The 18,308-nt window shown below is 40.6% G+C and overlaps 2 non-coding genes across 2 annotated transcripts; both read right to left on the minus strand.

Moving 5' to 3' along the window:
• Positions 1–3,877: 3,877 nt before the first annotated feature.
• trnag-ccc (transfer RNA glycine (anticodon CCC)) lies at positions 3,878–3,950 on the minus strand. Its single transcript has one exon. It is a non-coding gene; the product is annotated as a tRNA-Gly (tRNA).
• Positions 3,951–4,402: 452 nt separating this feature from the next.
• On the minus strand, positions 4,403–4,474 carry trnae-uuc (transfer RNA glutamic acid (anticodon UUC)). The gene has a single exon. It is a non-coding gene; the product is annotated as a tRNA-Glu (tRNA).
• Positions 4,475–18,308: the final 13,834 nt, after the last annotated feature.

Below are 18,308 nucleotides of genomic sequence, written 5' to 3' on the forward strand. Positions count from 1 at the left end.
GAGAAGAGACAATTTCCAGAGCAGGATTTGTTACATTTGAGTATCATGAGCACAAATCAGTGCCCGCTTGTATTTCTGTGTTTTTTTTTTTAATTTTACAGAAAGTTTAAATGTGACTTTGAAGGCATTATAATTTTCACAACCTTGGCAAAAAATGGTTGTCCATAATTGTTGTTTAGGTTTGATTAACAGACAAAATATGACAACCCCTCTACTGAGCATATACTTTATTTTCCTGATGTACAGTACGTTGATTAAACGCATACCTTAGATGTATAAATGTGGTCCGTAATTGGTCTAGAATGAAATTTTAATATACGTATATCATTATATGTCAATTACACATCTCTGATTATTCAGTATGTCCATTATACATAAATGGTTGGAGTTTTATTATACGGATACATTTAGAGGACTATTATACCTATATAGTTAAAGGTCTATTATACTGTACATCAAAGATAGGTCTCATAGGTGTAGAAACTAGTAAATCAAGCCAATGATTTGGTTTAGAAATTTATTCTGAGAATATACAATTATTCACCCCTGAAAAATATATAGTTCAAATTATGCATTTTATACAATATTGTAATAAACAAATGGCTAATCATCATAAAAAACCCAAGTATTAAACTTCAGCTACAAATTCTGGTAACATGGCAATATATATATAGTAATGACAAACACAAACTAATTCCATGAACACGCTAATATTTAACTCAAAACCACATTTTGATTCAAATATAAGTTTTAAAAATTACAACTTCTATATTTCCATGAAAATATTATTAATGTAGCACAAATGCTACTTTCTAATAAAGACAAAAAGAAACTGTTTTGTGTCTCATGGCGATCTTCCTCTCGATTCTAATGAAATGTTTAATATGATCCCTCGAGAAAAAAAGGTGTCAATATCCGCCTGGAATGATTGATGCCCCATCAAACATTTTGTAATATCTCTGGAAGCTCATACTGTAGAAACCTGATTCGTGGCTTAAATTCAAGGTAAACAAGACTAAGGAAACGAGTTGAAAACTTGATGTCGAACTGTGATTTAAATCACCCAAAACATTGGACAACATTGGGCAGTATGTGCCAGAAACAGATAGCTCAGTTGGTAGAGCAGAGGACTGTAGTGGAAATAGCGAAGCATCCTTAGGTTGCTGGTTTGACTCTGGCTTGGAGGAATGTGCTTCTTGTGTACTTCAATCAAAGAGTTGAAATAACAAATGTTTTTCACTCAGACGTTGATCAAAAGCTCAATAAACCACAAAGCAGAGGCTCTTGTTCCGAATTCAACTCCTGTCTGATTGTCTTGTTTTGGCCACAATCTGATCTTTGAATTCAGGGACTACTCTGTCTGCTTTGTAATTCAAAAGTATATACAAATGTCACGTTTTTTTTTTTGTAGATATAAAGGTGTTCTCTGTTTTCAAAGGATAGGTACTTAATTGGCATAATGATTTGGTATTGATTTTGTATCGTTATATTATTAAATTTGTGTTTTTTGTGTTTTTAACGTATTGTGAACTTATTTTTTAAACAAATGCTTACAAAGGCAAACAAGGCCCACATCTGTTTATACCAGCGGTGAATTGTACATTTTTATTTACAAGCTACTCTGCACTTTTGGGAGTGTAACAGGTTCGATATAAAGTGGCAAAAATATAAAAGGGGAAAATACCCCGGACTGCGTGTAAAGCCCTCGTTGTGACTGTTTTTTTATTGTTAAATACGGCGTCCGGTGCACGAAATGTTGCAGAAACACAATCTGATATTTTAATAACTATTATTTTAATAATTTGATAAGTATGAGGCCCCGGATCCAAATATTCAGTTCTTATTTTTTGTAAGTGATATCTTCCCTTCCTCTCATGGATTTTGAATCAGATTTGATCCTTGTACATTACATTTTACATTGAAAAAAACGAGCATACCTAATCCACCAACGGACAGAGCAATCTTTTATGTTGCCTTCCAGAGCTTCCAGCTTGTGATGGATTTGTATGGGCGTCTTTATGATACCACTACAGCACTGGCGCAGGTGTAAAATCCACTTTCTCACGACTTTTTCAGTGTCTTCTCCTCTCACAAATGGTCCGAAGCACAGGAGCCAATATTAAAGAAAACAACAGGTGTTTAAACAGAGTATGTCCAAATGTCTGCGACAACGCATTGTCATTTTGTATAAACGCAAATGGTTCATCATTTAAAAGCCAACAACGTTCTTTTTCTCTCTGGCGCTAATAAGTTACAGAACCACACATGCGAGCTGTTGAGTGAAAGAAAATTCATATGTGCGTAGGAAGGCAGAATAAAATCCAGAACTATACTGGTGATATCGATAAACAGGGCCCATGTTCACAATAAAACGTTATTGTATAAAACGTTAAGATTCATACATATATTTTTTTAATCATGCAAATTGTCTGTTAAACCATTCATGAACGATTTTTAGATAAAAAAAACACACCATTATATGAGAAAATATATTTACTATATGTGCATTTAACTTACTTTTTAACAATTTCAATTTCAAGGTCGATGAAAATTTTTGCCCTGCTTTTTTTTTCATAAATACACAAGCTTGTTATGTCTTATGTCAGAAATAAACTGCATGAAATTCGATAAAGCAACAAAAAGTAAGCGCCACAAAGACTACAAACATTTGCGTTTATATTGCACTGTTATCTCGAGCCTTTAAACTTACTTTAAACGCAATTTGTTTTTCTCTGTAGTTCTAAGGCTTTGTCATTTAGGTGTGCTGTTTTTTTGTAAAAAAAGTCACTAAATCATACGAAACATAAAAGCTCCAATTGTAAACAATTGACCATTCATATTCCTGAATTTTAAACCTATGGAGTATTTTAAACCTTGTCTTCGTATTTGTGAATATTAGAGCTTCTTTTCAAAAGCTGTCACTATGGATTATTGCTTAGGTTTCCTGTTTTTTTACCCAGGCGGTCCAGGTTTGGCTCTTGGTATAGGAGCGCGTCTGTGTTGCCTTCTGGATTTCAAATGACCAGCTCAGTGAAGAAAGGAGCCCGTAGATCAGCATGTACATTTGTCTGGATAGTAGAATTTTCAGAAAGTGTAGTTGGATTATAGCACGTGCCCCTGACGATGTTATTGATACGTCATATGTGCTCTTTTTTGTATAATATTTATTTTTGTTGTTCAAATAAAAAACGGTTTCTCCGTTTTCCTCTTCCTGTCGTTGTCAGCGAGTACAACAAGACAGGAAAAATGCAAGGGGGGGAAAAGGAAGCGGCTGTCAAGAGCCTTCTACCTCCTTTTGCTTTCACTTCTCTGTGTTTCTTTCCACAGCGCCGTGCACCTTTTCATTGCTCTCGCTTTCAGAGCCTCCACACACCACACGACTCGACCTCAGGACGCGCATTGAAGTGAAAGCAGGGAGCGCTGCGACATGCACTGTGCAGATCCCGCCACTCTAAGAGGTGAGTGGGTCTGTTCGATGCACAAAGAACGCTTTGAGAAGCGTCAAAGGCAAGTCATTCCGAGTTGGTCGTTTGTGTTTTCCGTTCAGACGCGAAATGCTGAAATGATCTCTCGGCTCCTCGGTTGTCATTTCTGCTCCGTAAAGGAATCACAGCACGCGTCGGCTTCCAGCACGGTGGGTCGGGACAGGATGCCGGGGGTCGGAGAGAGCGATGTCTTCCTCGTTAGTATAGTGGTGATTATCCCCACCTGTCACGCGGGAGACTGGGGTACATCAGGACGCGCATTGAAGTGAAAGCAGGATGCGCTGCGACATGCACTGTGCAGATCCCGCCACACTAAGAGGTGAGTGGGTCTGTTCGATCACAGCGCTAGGCGAATCCCCAAACAGTGTGCGTGGCGACAAAAGAAGCCGGTCTGTTTCTGCCTGGTTTCAAACCAAGGACTTTTCGCATGGGAGGCGAACGTGATAACCACTACACTACAGAAACGGTGGTAAGAGGTGCCCAGCGGCCCAGTGCTGAGCTTCGCCAATGCGATTTAGCTGCTTCCAGTGCCTTTATTGGAGTGCGCTGATGGACCGTGCTCTCTCTCCAGAGACCAGCACGCCTGTCATGGACGGAGCAGGAAAGGCGGCGCCACATTCTACAGCCCTCTCCACGCAATCGACGAAATCGGGCTACTGAAGTGGAGAAAATCGCTTCTCCAGAAAGTGCAAATATCATCTTGGAGAGTATAAATCCTATTGCCGAAGGTCAGCCCTGTCTACCAGAGTAACACTCCCACCTCCTGCAGCGATGATCAGCTCGTCTCACACGCGAGAAGTTTCGGCTGGAAACAAGCGCCCCCTCTTCTTGCACGTTTTGCACGTTCGAGTAGTTTTAATGCGGCTCCTTCGTACACGGCGCTGATCTTTTAGAAAGCAGGAGGCAAAACTGACACGTTCCCATACCGGGAGTCGAACTCGGGCCGCCTGGGTGAAAACCAGGAATCCTAACCGCTAGACCATATGGGAGCGCACATCCCCGCTGTTCCGGGCATCATGCAAGCAAACTACATAAATATGAGAAAACACGCAACAGAGTTGTCACTCAGAGTGTCAAAGGGTCGATGTATACTGGGGCTCAGTTGAAATGCAACGTCAGGACTTTCCCGAATTATGTCACACGAAGAGAGCACAGCCTTTTTCGCCTTGATCGTATAGTGGTCAGTACTTTGCGTTGTGGCCGCAACAACCCCGGTTAGAATCCGGGTCACGGCAGAATAGGGGCTTCTGCTTTTACTACTTGCACGAATGAAGGCAAAAAAAAGTAAATCGATGTGAACGAACGGCGCTTTACAGAGGAGTACTGCCTGACTGGATCGTTGATGAACAACAGGGGCCTCTCCGACCTCTTCTCGGTTTTCTTCAATGACTTACTAAGGATCTTCTTCACATTCGCCCATGCAGGGGAAGCCAGTTACACCAAAGCAAACGCAGGAAAGTGCAATTCAAGCAGAGACCAGGAGGGACTTGTTTACACCGAGAGTGGGCGGAGAATGGAACAATGCGCCCAGCCCTGTTGCTGGAGCCGATTCTTGATGAGATCTTGGGCTCACTAAGAAGCCCCCGCTGGATGCTAATCTTTCTGTTGTTCTTGCGGGTCCTGCGCTGCATTTGAGCCGACAGAGCTTGTCCTGGTCTGTCGCCACAGCCCAATTGCAAATGATCGGCTCCGCGTACAGAAGGAACGTGCGTTTGGTACAAGAGTGCATGAAGGCACCGGAAACACATTGGCAACAAATGACCGGTCGCTCAAGACCTCTGTGAATTACAGGAGCGTGCAAAATGAGGCTGTTTCCGCCCAGTCTCGAACTGGGGACTTTTCAGGTGTTAGGCTGACGTGACAGCCACTACACTATGGAAACCTGCAGGGACTGCTGCTGGTGTCTCGCTTGCGTTTCGGGCTGAGAAAGGGACGCGTCACTTTAGGCAGGGGGCACTGGAGAGAGGAACAAAGGGCGCGATGAAACAAAATGCCGAAACCGGGATCGAACCAGGGACCTTTAGAGCTTCAGTCTAACGCTCTCCACACCCACCTGCTCCAGCCTTCCTGTGTTGCGGCATGAGCGCACCAAGAGGAGCGGGAGAGTGTTGCAGGAACGTCACTCAGAAGGAAAGCCACCCAGCTGTGCCCTCTGAGCTCTGTCCAGCACATCTTCCTCGCATGGACTCCTGCCTGCGACGGGCAGGAAACAATTAGCAAGAACAGAACAACACCCCATGGGTGTCTCATGACCACACCTTAGGTTGTGACACGTGCAGGTGTGAGGGGTTGCCGGGCTACTTTGGAGCAGAGCTTGGGCGGAGGGGGGGCGGGAAAGCAGACAAAGAGGTGACACCTCAAGGTCTGCACGATCACAGCTCTCCGCCGCCCCAGGTTTCCGCTCGATAAGCTACTGGAAACACCCGCCCCTCCTCACACAGACCGTGGAAAAGCCCCCGAGTGGGAGGGCTCTCTCTTCCTCCCAGGAGCTCTTGGACACGACGCACAGACAGAGCGCGGGGAGCCGCCGCCTGCAAACACGGCTCCAGGCAGGACTCCGCTCCACAGGAGCCGCAGAGCAGAGCAGAGGAGATGGGGGCAGCTTAGCTCCTGTGCAGAGACCTGAGCTGTTGTTGCTGTGGATGCTGTCTTTTCTGTTCTCGGGGTAGGACATCAGGAAGCACATTGAAGCGCTGCGACATGCACTGTACAGATCCCGCCACTACTGGGCCCGATTTCCCCAGATCGAAACCGGGCGAAAACAGGCCCGTTTCGTTTGTTGCCACACACAATGTTTGGGGATTCGCCTAGCGCTGTGATCGAACAGACCCACTCACCTCTTAATGTGGTGGGATCTGCACAGTGGATGTCGCAGCGCATCTTGCTTTCACTTCAATGCATGTCCTGATGTACCCTGGTCTCCCGCGTGACAGGTGGGGATACTTGCCACTATACTAACGAGGAAGACATCGCTCTCTGCTTAGTGTGTAAAACACTTACTTGCAGCATTGTGGGTGCTGTTGTTTAAATGCTATTGGTTTGTGAACAGAATACCCCTATCCCAGTACATTGTGCCACATTAAATAAACACACGAGAAAAAGAGATTCAGAACGCAAAGCTGTGTCAGTGTTCTGTGTAAAAAATCGGTTTGAACATCATGGAAGCTGTTTTTAATAAGCTGCTGAGTAAAGAATATTTTAATCTTCCTGCTGTCAGTACTATTGTGCATATAGTTGACTCTTACCTGAATGAAAACAGGACGTAAAGGAAGGGTTTCAGAATTCAGACAAAGCTTTATTCCCGTGCTTACAGTCTGGGTAATTGGAGACTGCGCTGTTATGCTTCCTATGGTCATATACGGGTTTTTCGCATGAAGCCGTATTGAACAGTATTTCTCGGAGGTTTAAAAAAAAGAGAATTAGCCCACTGATACTTTGATGTAGAGGCTGTGGAAATATCCACGTCGTGGTCTTTAAAATGCATTTGGTTTGAAAGCGTTCTGTGCTTCCGTTGCGAAGATATGGACAAAAGTATATTCGTGCTTGGTCCTAAAAATGTAATATAAACGAAAAAGTAAAGGCTGAGAAAGCATTCACAATGTATTTTATGCACAAAGCAAGTATTCTCGCGATTCTAAGAGGTTTCGTGAAAACGCTACAGGCGTGGCAAAATCGTTTTCGAACTTCAAGCTAACTTTACACCGGTGTTTTACCCTGCTCTTTTCTACACTGAACTGATCATTTGGACACCGTAAGACAAGAGAGACACATTTCTATGTAATCAGGAAACCAGGAATCCTAACCGTTAGCCCGTTAGTGCCACAGAAAAAAAAAAACGTTTCACCAAGATACAATTGCAGGATAAACACATTTTTTCTTTTTCGTAGCGCTTGTGTTTTGTTTGATTTAGCGAATTTTATACACTTTATTTCTGACACATGACTTAAAAGGCTGGTAGAGTATATTTAATACAAGAGCGCTGAACAACAATTTTTATCTACCGTATTGTCATGTTTTTTAAAAAAGCAAGTTAAATGCATATATAGTAAATGTTTTTTTTTCATATAATAGTGTTTATGGTCTGATAAACGTAATTCATTATTTAACGGACATTTGGTATAATTAAAAAAATACTAATTCACGAATGTAAACATTTTTTACAATAACGTGTTCTATTGTGATCTTGCGCCCCATGCAGCAATATCACCAGACAGTTTAATGGTCTGTCGTCCTTTTACAGTTCTGGGTTTTATTCTGTCTTCAGATGCACCAGATGTATTTTTAAAATACGTAAATAACAATTCTGGTGCTGCGAGGCATTCTGATTAATTCAGATTCACTCTTCACGTGTGTTATAGATATCATTTAATGTTTTTGTATCCACGCAAAACCTCGCATGAAATTGATAAACTTTGCTTGTAACATATTTAACAAGGTACAGTGCCAAACAATTAAAATACATCAGAAAAGTACCCAAACTCATCTAATTTATGTATTTGAAACGAACGGATGGGAGACTTTAATATGGCTTTCTGGAAATTCACTTTTAGGAGTTTTCGGAAGTCTGGACCCAGATATACAGTGAGGGAGGAGTGCTTTGACTTCCTGCTTTTAGCTCGTGCATTGTTTCTACTTGTGACCACCAACAGAGAGAGCTTTAGCGGTTCACAGAAACGTCCCAGGAGGTTTCTGGGTTAAGATGGAAGAATAAATTTAATAAATGGAGATGTTATTGCCGCTGGGGAGTATGAAGGCGGTTTAGCGAGGCGGTGGCGTGTGGAGGGAGGAGACGCGCATTCCGCATGGGCAGCGCAGAGCAATGAGTCACACCTGCTGCGCGCTGAGTCCTGTCCTATATAACCGCTGAGCCCGGACACACAGCCTCTCCAGCCAGTGCTGGAGTTTTTTTTTTTAAAATAATACTTCAGAAGGTGCAGAAACGGACACTTTTGCTCAGTTGAGGCTATAGGAATCTGTATTTCTTTTCAGGCTGTCGGGAATAGCGCTTGTTATATTTTTTTTTTCTCAGACTAAACAGTATCATTGGGCTGAATTTCTATTAAACGCCTAGTTTAGGAAGATCAAGAATGAGTTAGGGAAGACAGAGGTGGAGACTAATGGAAGTTATGAAAGCCATTAATGGGTTGTCTCTGCTTGAGCTTGATCTAGGGGTTAATTGCAACAAACTTAAAGTGAAGTACTAACAGGCGTTCAACCCGTGTTTAGTACGCAGCTGTGGTCTGAAGTTGTGCTCCACCTTAAGTCCAATTGCAACGAACGTTGCTGCTGTGCTTAGTCCACAGCACTGTACTAAACCTGTTCTCAGTTACAACGAACACCAATTAATAGTTGTTGCCCCCTAGAAGTGACTAAACTAGTGAATTATTTTAAACCACCTCTTAATATGGCTTGAGCAACTTAGTACCATACTTGGTGTAACGATTAATTGCATTAGAAGGCTCCAGAATATAGTGGAAATAATAGTTACCACGTACTGAATTTATGCATCTGCTTGAAAACATTGTAATACTTAATTAAAATTGCTTAACACTCATACCACATTTATTCATAATGAAGCTGATTAATATGTGTATTTACAAAAGTGACATTTACTAATTATGTTGAATGTTAATCATTACTAGTAGCTGTGAAGTTTAAGGTGCTAGGGAGTGAAGAGAACAGAACTTAAACTATTATTTATATAAATGTAGCGTGAGGCTTTAATGTGTTCTATAAAATCGAGGAGTCAACTGGATAGATTTGTTAAATATTTTAGTGATGGGTCTCATATTTGTGGTTATCAGAGGAAAGCAGGGATGAGGAGGAAATAGGTGGCACCCAAGCATGTTAAAGGAAAAAACCCGGCATCTTAAAAGTGATTTATGATGGTTTACTGTCCCTTTTCTGTCCTGTGGCTGTGATCCAATGACTGTGTTGAAACAGCCAGGGTTGTGCTAGCTCTTGATGGACTGGTATGCAAACCAAATGACAGACAAGCAAAGCGTTGTTTTACAATTCTGAAAGCTCGTTCAATGTGGCTTCTTGTGTTTTTATGACTCCTGTTATAGCGCTGGTCTTGTAATGTTGTTGGATTGTGCACAGGTGTCAGAAGATACCGTCATAAAGGATAGGCACGACTTGGCAAAACAACACGCCAGCAAGCACTTCCCCACTTTGAAAGGAAGATGCTGGAACTGATTCTGAGAAGGTCAGACGAACAATAATTGTTGTATTTATTTGCTCAGGTAGTTTTATAAGTTTAATTTTCAGTAAAGTTCGGTTAAAAATAAATTAATGTCAAATTAATACAGTAGTGTCCTGTCTCAAGCCCACAGCTGCAGTTCTCATTTGTTTTGTGACTTATTGCAATTGAGTATCCCTCATTTGGTGAATTGTAGCCTCAATGCAATTCTTACATTTTAAAACTATATTTAAACTAAATTTCCTGACTAATTTTAAACAAGAGACAAAGTAATTAGCGTGGTCTATGAATTAACCTAGTTATCAGATTAAATGTTCTGATGCACAGTCCCCTGCAATTCGGGCTAAATAGTACAACAACAATGCTGAGCCCTGTGAACTGGATTAAGCACAAGATGAGCTGAGCTCCAACTTGGTTCCAAATGTTTATTAAGCACAAGTTGAGCTGAACTGAAAGGAAGACATTGGAACTGACTAAAAAATAACTTAATTTGAAATGTACGCTCCTACTGATACAGGAGAGGGAGAAAATCAAAGTTCTGAAAAGTAAGCACAAGGCACACCCTGCTAAAGAAATGTATTGCCTTAAAAAAATGCTTAGGTCAGAGGAACAATTGTTTTTTTTTTGCACAAGTTTAATTTCCAGTTCTGTTAAAAATTAAACTTAACTTTACTGGTTATTAGTCGGTGTGTTTTGTAATGATTTAGCTATAACGATGTGTCCACTTATTCATCTGGAGTGTTAAACAAAATTAATGCTGCAATAATACAGTAGTGTTTAATTTCAAATGCACAGCTGCGGTTCTCATTTGTTTCATGACTAATTACAATTGGGTATCTCATTTAATAATGACGTAGCCTCATCAGGTGAATTGTAGCCTAAATGCAATTCTTAAAATTAAAAACTAACTGATTTGTCAGGAAATTTAGTTTGAATATAAAGAAGAAACAGAAAAGTAATTGTATATTAATGTGGCCTATGTATTATTCTACTAATCAGAAGTGTTCTGATGTACAGTCCTCTCCAGTTCGGGCTAATTAGTTTAACAAGGCCAAGCCCTTGGAACCGGATTAAGCACAAGTTGAGCTGAGCTCCATCTTTGTTCCACATGTTTTTGCTGCAATTGAACTCGGAGCGGGAGATGATCTCCAGAATGTACCATACTAACTTAGCACGCGGCTGTGTTTTAACTTGGGATGTCCATTGCAATTGACCCTGTGGGTTTATATACATGGGTTTCTCTGCATACACTACCATAAGGGAGGAATGGTGAGTTGGAGGGAGGGCACCAGTTTGGTTTATCAAGAATACACCAAACTGAGTAGAACTACAGATCCAACCATTCAAAATGTGCAGTAAATAGCAGTGCTTGTTCTGCAAAGAACTGTAGGATATCGCATGATGTATCAAAGTAGGGTGAAATATCTTGTAAAACTGCCAGGCGGAGCTATGAAAGCTTAATGTCTCATGTGCAGCATTTGCGCTGTTGCTAGAAAATGTTTGGTTTTGAATCCCTGTCAATACTGAGGGACAATCTTTTGTCAATTACAGACTTTAACAGTCTAAACGGTATATACAATTTAATAATTTTAAGCTTTGTAAAACATTGATAAAAATTAAACTGATTAAAAAGTACACTGAAGTGTTATAGAGGACACGCGTTGTGTATTCTCTTACATTTAAAAAAAAACATTCATTTTAATGTGATATGAAAGATTAATAAAGAATAATATTGGATAGGCTGTAAGCTCAAAATATTACCATAGTCCACTTTCTTTCTAAACATCTGCATCAATTTGTCTCATTCACCCATGATTACTTAAACATTCTGCCTGCCCTTTTCAGCTATAGCTTTGTTTGAACCCAGCTCCTGGCATGAGTTTTCCTTTAACAAAAACATTTCTTTGAAAAACTAAAATATATTGATTTGTTGCTATTTCTAAATATCACAAGATGTTCAAAGTTAAGTGATTTATTAATAACAACTAATAATTTCAAACTGCTTGTATTTTAAAATTGTATTTTGTTTGCGGGTGATTTGTCACTGTTTTCACAAACTTCAATTTATTAAACATCTTAGATATGGTGTTCCAGACCTCTGTTTACCTTCTGAAACTCCATCGATATTTCCTGTTTTCACACAGATAAGAATAAACTGCACGTGCAAATCTTTTCACAAGTGTAAAGATGTTCTGTGCTCAATAGCTCTTTAACACAGTACGCATTATGTCATATCTTTAAGCATCAGTTGAAGCATTCTGAAGTCTGACAATTGTAAAAAGTTACCAAATAATATTGGTGAAACTGTTACCTGTCCTGGATAAAGCAATTAGAAAATAGTTGGATTTACACTTGTAAGAAAATTTCTGATTTTAATGGGACATGTTGAGTCTTTTCTTTTCAGCTTGAAATTAACTCTTGCCTACTATGTATATTCCATTGCAGCCATTTTAATGCAACGCAGCTCCATACTTCTCACAAAGTCTAGGCTAGGTGTTACACCCCACTGTGTTTATGTAGATTAGACAGTTCTACTTGGGGAGGGGAAGGAACTTTCAGTTTTCTGGTGTCATTGTTGGCCTTTAACATAAGGCAATCAGCAATCAAATGTCCTGTTTTTTCTTAAGTTGAACAAAGATGTGCCACATGCATACAGTGTCATGTTGTATATTTTTAATGCTACTACAGTACAGCTTGTGGGAAATACATTTGTCCTGTATCAAAGTTTAACTTACCCTACATTACAAACTGAGTGAATTCAACAGAATCGACGGCTAAAAGCAACATGTCAAAATGTTCCCAAAATAACAAAAAGTGAACGAGTTGAGGATTCGATAATAGAGTAATCATAACAATAACTCCCGAGTTGTTTAATGCAATCCAAATGAAAGAAGGACACTTAAATAAACATGAAAAGACTATTTTTTCATTGACGAAAAGTAATGTCGCACTCTCTCTTGTTTAATCTGATTGTTTTATTGCTGCACAGACTAAAACCAGAGAGAAATAGCACCTCTTTCTTTGAAGCATTTTGTTTATCCTATCATGTATCGGTTTCCAATCATACAAAGTAAGTTCTGAGAATCTCCAATTCAACATACCTATGTTTTCCTGGAGAATGCAAAGCCCTTTTGCCTCTGGACCAGTCAAAATTTATGGATGTGGTTCACCCCCAGTCCCAAAATTGCGAAACATAAGAGTGGCGTAGCGGTCGGCTCTGGCTGTCCCCTCTGTGCCGACACACTGCACATTCAATCCCTCCTTCTCTTGACTGATGGGCAAAAGGTGGACATCTGGGAGAACTGTACGTAGCATCTGTGAGTTCTGCTGTGTAGATGGTGCTTCCTGAGGGGAGAGAGACAGTGGGGACGGCACCAGCCAATTCATTAGTGGTGGTGAGCAGAGAGGACAGGATGGAGTGTCCTGAGGGGGTGTGCTCTGCTGGGGGTGGAGGGTTGTATGGAGATACGCATTGCACCAGGTACAGCAACCTGTGTGGCAGGGAGGGGCACTTTTCAGGAGATGAAGGTCTGTTTGGAGACGGCTGACACCCTAGTGTTTGACTGCTGGAACATACAGATGCAGCCATTCAAAATGCGTGGGCGATACCGCATTATTTTCCGGTACGCTGTACGCAGTCTACCGCGAGTTACCGTAAATTCTCCTATAATACGGCAAGCAAAATTATAGTATCCGGAATTTCCGCAAGGTGGAGCTAATAAAGCTCAACCTCTCATGTTTGAGCTGTCGCCATCAAAGTCTTTAACGAAGATATTACTAATAGTAGTAATAATGAATGACCTTGGACGAGCTGTAAGTGTAAACTCAAAGTATTGGCCTGGTCAACATTCTTTTTTTCATTGACCGTCTTTGTAAAAGTAACACCACAGCATTTCGCAATCATGCATTTGTTTCCAATCATGCAAAGTACAGTAATTTTTGAGAATCAATTCACCATGCCTTTCACATGCTCATAAAAGAGATTGATTTAGGAACCTAAACATATTACCGTATGCAAACTGTACTGTATACAGTATGTATATGTATATTTAATGTCTTAACTGTGCCCTTTAAGTATTGAATATTTATATGGAATTTTACCACTGAAGGGAAATCTTAGTGCCTGAGCATAAAAAGAATAGGAGCATACTGCAACGCGTGTGAAGGCCATAAACGATATTAATTTTTGAACTTAAACATACAGTATATGGCTGGTCTCGGTACTTTAAAGAAAACATACACACCAGTATTCCATTTCTCCCTAAACATTTTAAGCATCGAAGTCTTTAACTAACGTGATACCGGAGTCAACAAGCATACCTTTAGAATTTGATTAAAAGGGAATATAATATGGAATCGCGTATCTCAAGAAATTAATAACGATATGATTATAGTCGTGTACTGCGACAGGGCTGTGTAGGGCTGTTTCGCCTCTCTCTTCATGCGACTTCCCTTGTAGCCCACTGGTCTACGTGCCCGATGACCAACTCACGGGTTGTGTGTTCAAATCCAGCTGGTGCTGGACTTTTCTTTTAACAAACATTTCTTTAAAAAAATAGAATAGCAATATTATGGACAATCAATTGACTTTTATATTTCAAAATATCACAACATGATCGATTCTAAGTCATTTTTGATAACAATGAATAGTCACCTTCTTCCCTTCTGACAACGGTCCCTGCTTCTGCTTCCTGCTTCTATTGTGTGTGTGTGTAATAGAGTAAATTTTTATAGAGAAATGGAGGCTGGAGAGTATGCGTTACAATATAAACATTTATATTTATTTATTTATATTTAAATCGCAAACGCATGTTTAATTATATGTGTTTTTTTAATCATAATCAGACTAATGCAACATAAATTGATACAGTATCTTTGTCTTCTAAGTATCTTAATAAACTTTCAGCATAGCTTTCTACCCATTTAGATTTATTTTTCTTGGGATTTTGGAATCAAACGTGGAAGGATTAGATTGTAATCGTTTTTATTTTTCAAATACGTTTTAGAAAAGTGTAATCTATACCTGCCCAGACTGTACGCCTTCCTAAACCCCGCCCTGACCACTTTCACTCCTGTCCTGCTCTTCCCCGCGCACCCCAGCCGGGCACTCTTCGGCCTCTGCCCGGGACGAATGTATATTTTGATCTTTACACCTGGCATGGCACCGAGGGAGCGTCTGCATTTATAACTTAGTTTTTAAAATTAGTCAAGCAATATGAAGCATCTCCTTTTACTTTTAAGTCCCTTAAATACATTGAGCACAGCTTTCTCACCACTTAAGATTACTTTTGATACCATCCTTACACAAAGCAGAAACTTTCCGATGACATACAGTACAAGTGGAAAGATTACAGATTTTAATCGTCTTTTTTGTTACGTTATACATTTTAGGAACATTTCATCTAAACAAACACCACAAAACTATTCTCGATTGTATTTCTGAATGTTATGTTACATCTACAGTAGTTCACTGCTTTAAATACATCGAATTAAGAAAGTTAGATGTAGCACTTTAGATCTTTTTTTCTGAACCAGGGAAAATCTGATCATGTTTCTCTATAACAATAATAAAATACATTATTTTACATATCACCTTTAAAAGTGGCATCTCAAAGCAAAAAAGTAGATGGGAAAAACAGTTAAAAGGGACCAAAGTAAATACCAGACAAACGCAAACGCGTTTTTAATAAAAATGCTTTTATTCATTCAGCAGAGAGTGAGAGGGACATCCAGCAGAGAGAGACACACACACACACAGGTTTCCATTGACAAAAGTAATTGTTTTTTTTACATTCCTCTTGTCTAACAGGAATGTTTTGTTTGTGGACAGACTGTTAGACGAGAGGAAAAGAGCACCTCCTTCTACGAAGCATTTCGTTGATCCGATCACGAATTATTTTCCAGTCGCACAAAGTAAGGGTTGAGAATCTCCGATTCACCATGCTACTAATGGTTTCCCGGAGATTGCAAGGCAAGGCACTTTTGCCTCTGGACCCATCGAAATTTACAGACGTGGTCCACCCCCAGTAAATTTCAAAAGTCACAAGATTTCGAAACATGAGGGCGGCGTAGCGGTCGGCTCTTGCTTTCCCGTCTATGCTGATGCACTGCAAGTACAACCCCCCCTCCATCTCCTGAGTGATGGGTAGCAGTTGGACATCTGGGAGAATTATTCGTCCCACTGGCGTCTGTGAATTCCGCTGTGCTTCCTGGGGGGAGATAGACGGCGGGGACAGCATCAACCAATTCCCATGCGGTGGTGAACGGAGAGGCCGGGATGGAGTGTCCTGAGGCGGTGTGTGCTCTGCGGGGGGCAGAGCTTCCGCCAGGCATTGCAACCTGCGCGGCGGGGAGAGGCACTTTTCGGGAGACAGCTGCTCAACTGTTTGACTGCTGGAACATACTGTCTCCTTCCTCTGCATTTTCAGGAGTGTCTCTAGCCTCCCAGTCCTCCCCAGTAATGCATCGTACTGCTCCCGCTGCTGCCGAAATGTCTCCACACAGGTGCTGCTTCTACAGGTTGGCACCCTGGCCAGTGGCCGAGAGCAGAGACCCACGGCCTGTGGCAAAATAACATAATTCATGTAAGAAATAAAGTCACACAGTAGTATTCATCAGTCGCGGAACAGAAGTCAAAATAAAATTTTCTTTTTTTCCGTCTTACCGCTTTCTTTTTTACTGTCCTGGTGGTAGATCGTTTCGCCCGTGCGGTGTTTTCTTGAAGAACAGGCTACGAAGAAATAATTATAATTGAATTTAAAATTCAAAACGGCAATAATACCTTGTAATATACGCTGTAATCACGTATTTCAGATGGAGTCTGCTGTATTTGCTGACCCTTCGCTCTTTGGAAGCTGGGGCGGCAGAAGCACCCCGTCTCTTCCCGTAAAAGGTCTTGGTCTCCATACTGTACTGTGGTCGCTGTAGTGCAGGTTCACAGTTTTTTTTGTGATGGGAGCTCACCCAATCCCTTTGTGTATTTATGCTATATTCACATGTACGGCTAGAATGTTCATTGTCTTCCAATGAAAGGCGGGTGCCTTTTGCCAAAGTCGGGAGACATTAGAGGCTTGCCACAGACTGTTAAACCAACGACTGTTAAACCAACGCATTAGCACGTCAAAGCCCATTGAGGAGCCGGGCGCAATAATTGTTTTGTCCCTTGATTTACTGATCTGCATTAATTATGGAAATCGAGTTCCTGCTCTTTGCAAACGACCTGGTCCCGCTGTCGCCCACAGAACAGAGGCTGCGCCAGAACCTGGCACTGCTGGAGCAGCACTGTCAGACCTGGGCGCCAACAGTCAATCTGGACAAGACCAGAGTTATGGTTTTCCAGAAAAAAAGCCAGACCTCAGGAAAACAGGTACAAATTCATACTTAACAACACATTAACACCTAACAACGGGAGCAGGGACGATTAAGGCCAGTACCCACTATTGTTAAACATACAGAAAAGAATATTAAAGTATTGAATATTAGTATTGGCTTTAGTATTCAGCGGGTGCCTGAGCTGCTGTGTCCTATCTTCTGACAGTCGCCGTTGTGAATGTCTGTAGAGTGTATCTTATTTTTAGTACTAAAATAAATACTTAGTACTTTAGTACTAAGTACTAAAATACTAGTACCGAGGGAGTGTCTGCATTTATAACTTAGTTTTTAAAATTAGTCAAGCAATATGAAGCATCTCCTTTTTACTTTTAAGTCCCTTAAATACATTGAGCACAGCTACTCACCACTTAAGATTGCTTTTTGATACCATCCTTACACAAAGCAGAAACTTTCCGATGACATACAGTACAAGTGGAAAGATTACAGATTTTAATCGTCTTTAATTTTGTTACGTTATACGTTTTAGGAACGTTTCATCTAAACAAACACCACAAAACTATTCTCGATTGTATTTCTGAATGTTATGTTACACCTACAGTAGTTCACTGCTTTAAATACATCGAATTAAGAAAGTTATGTGTAGCACTTTAGATCTTTTTTTCTGAAGCAGGGAAATCTGATCATGTTTCTCTATAACAATAATAAAAAACTTTATTTTACATATCACCTTTAAAAGTGGCATCTCAAAGCAATACAGTAGATCAAAAAAACAGTTAAAAGGGACCAAAGTAAATACCAGACAAACACAAACGCGTTTTTAATAAAATGCTTTTATTCATTCAGCAGAGAGTGAGAGGGACATCCAGCAGAGAGAGACACACACACCGGTTTCCATTGACAAAATTGTTTTTTTTCAATTCCTCTTGTCTAACAGGAATGTTTTGTTTGTGGACAGACTGTTAGACTAGAAGAAAAGAGCGCCTCCTTCTACGAAGCATTTCGTTGATCCGATCACGAATTCTTTTCCAGTCGCACGAAGTAAGGGTTGTAAAGCGCTGATTCTTATGGAATGTGTTCCGCCGGGGATTCAAAAAAATTTGACAAAATTTGTTTTTTTCAATTCCTCTTGTCTAACAGGAATGTTTTGTTTGTGGACAGACTGTCCACAAACGTGAGACTGTCTTTCTCAGACTTACATTCCCGAATGTCCCCCGCCCCGGTCAACAATCCTAGGAAGAACACGAAAATTTTTACAATTTTGGTCAGTTCTTCCTCCCAGAATTTATAGA

This window comes from Lepisosteus platostomus, chromosome 5 (assembly GCF_059453375.1).
Source record: "Lepisosteus platostomus isolate fLepPlt1 chromosome 5, fLepPlt1.hap1, whole genome shotgun sequence".
Taxonomy (NCBI): domain Eukaryota; kingdom Metazoa; phylum Chordata; class Actinopteri; order Semionotiformes; family Lepisosteidae; genus Lepisosteus; species Lepisosteus platostomus.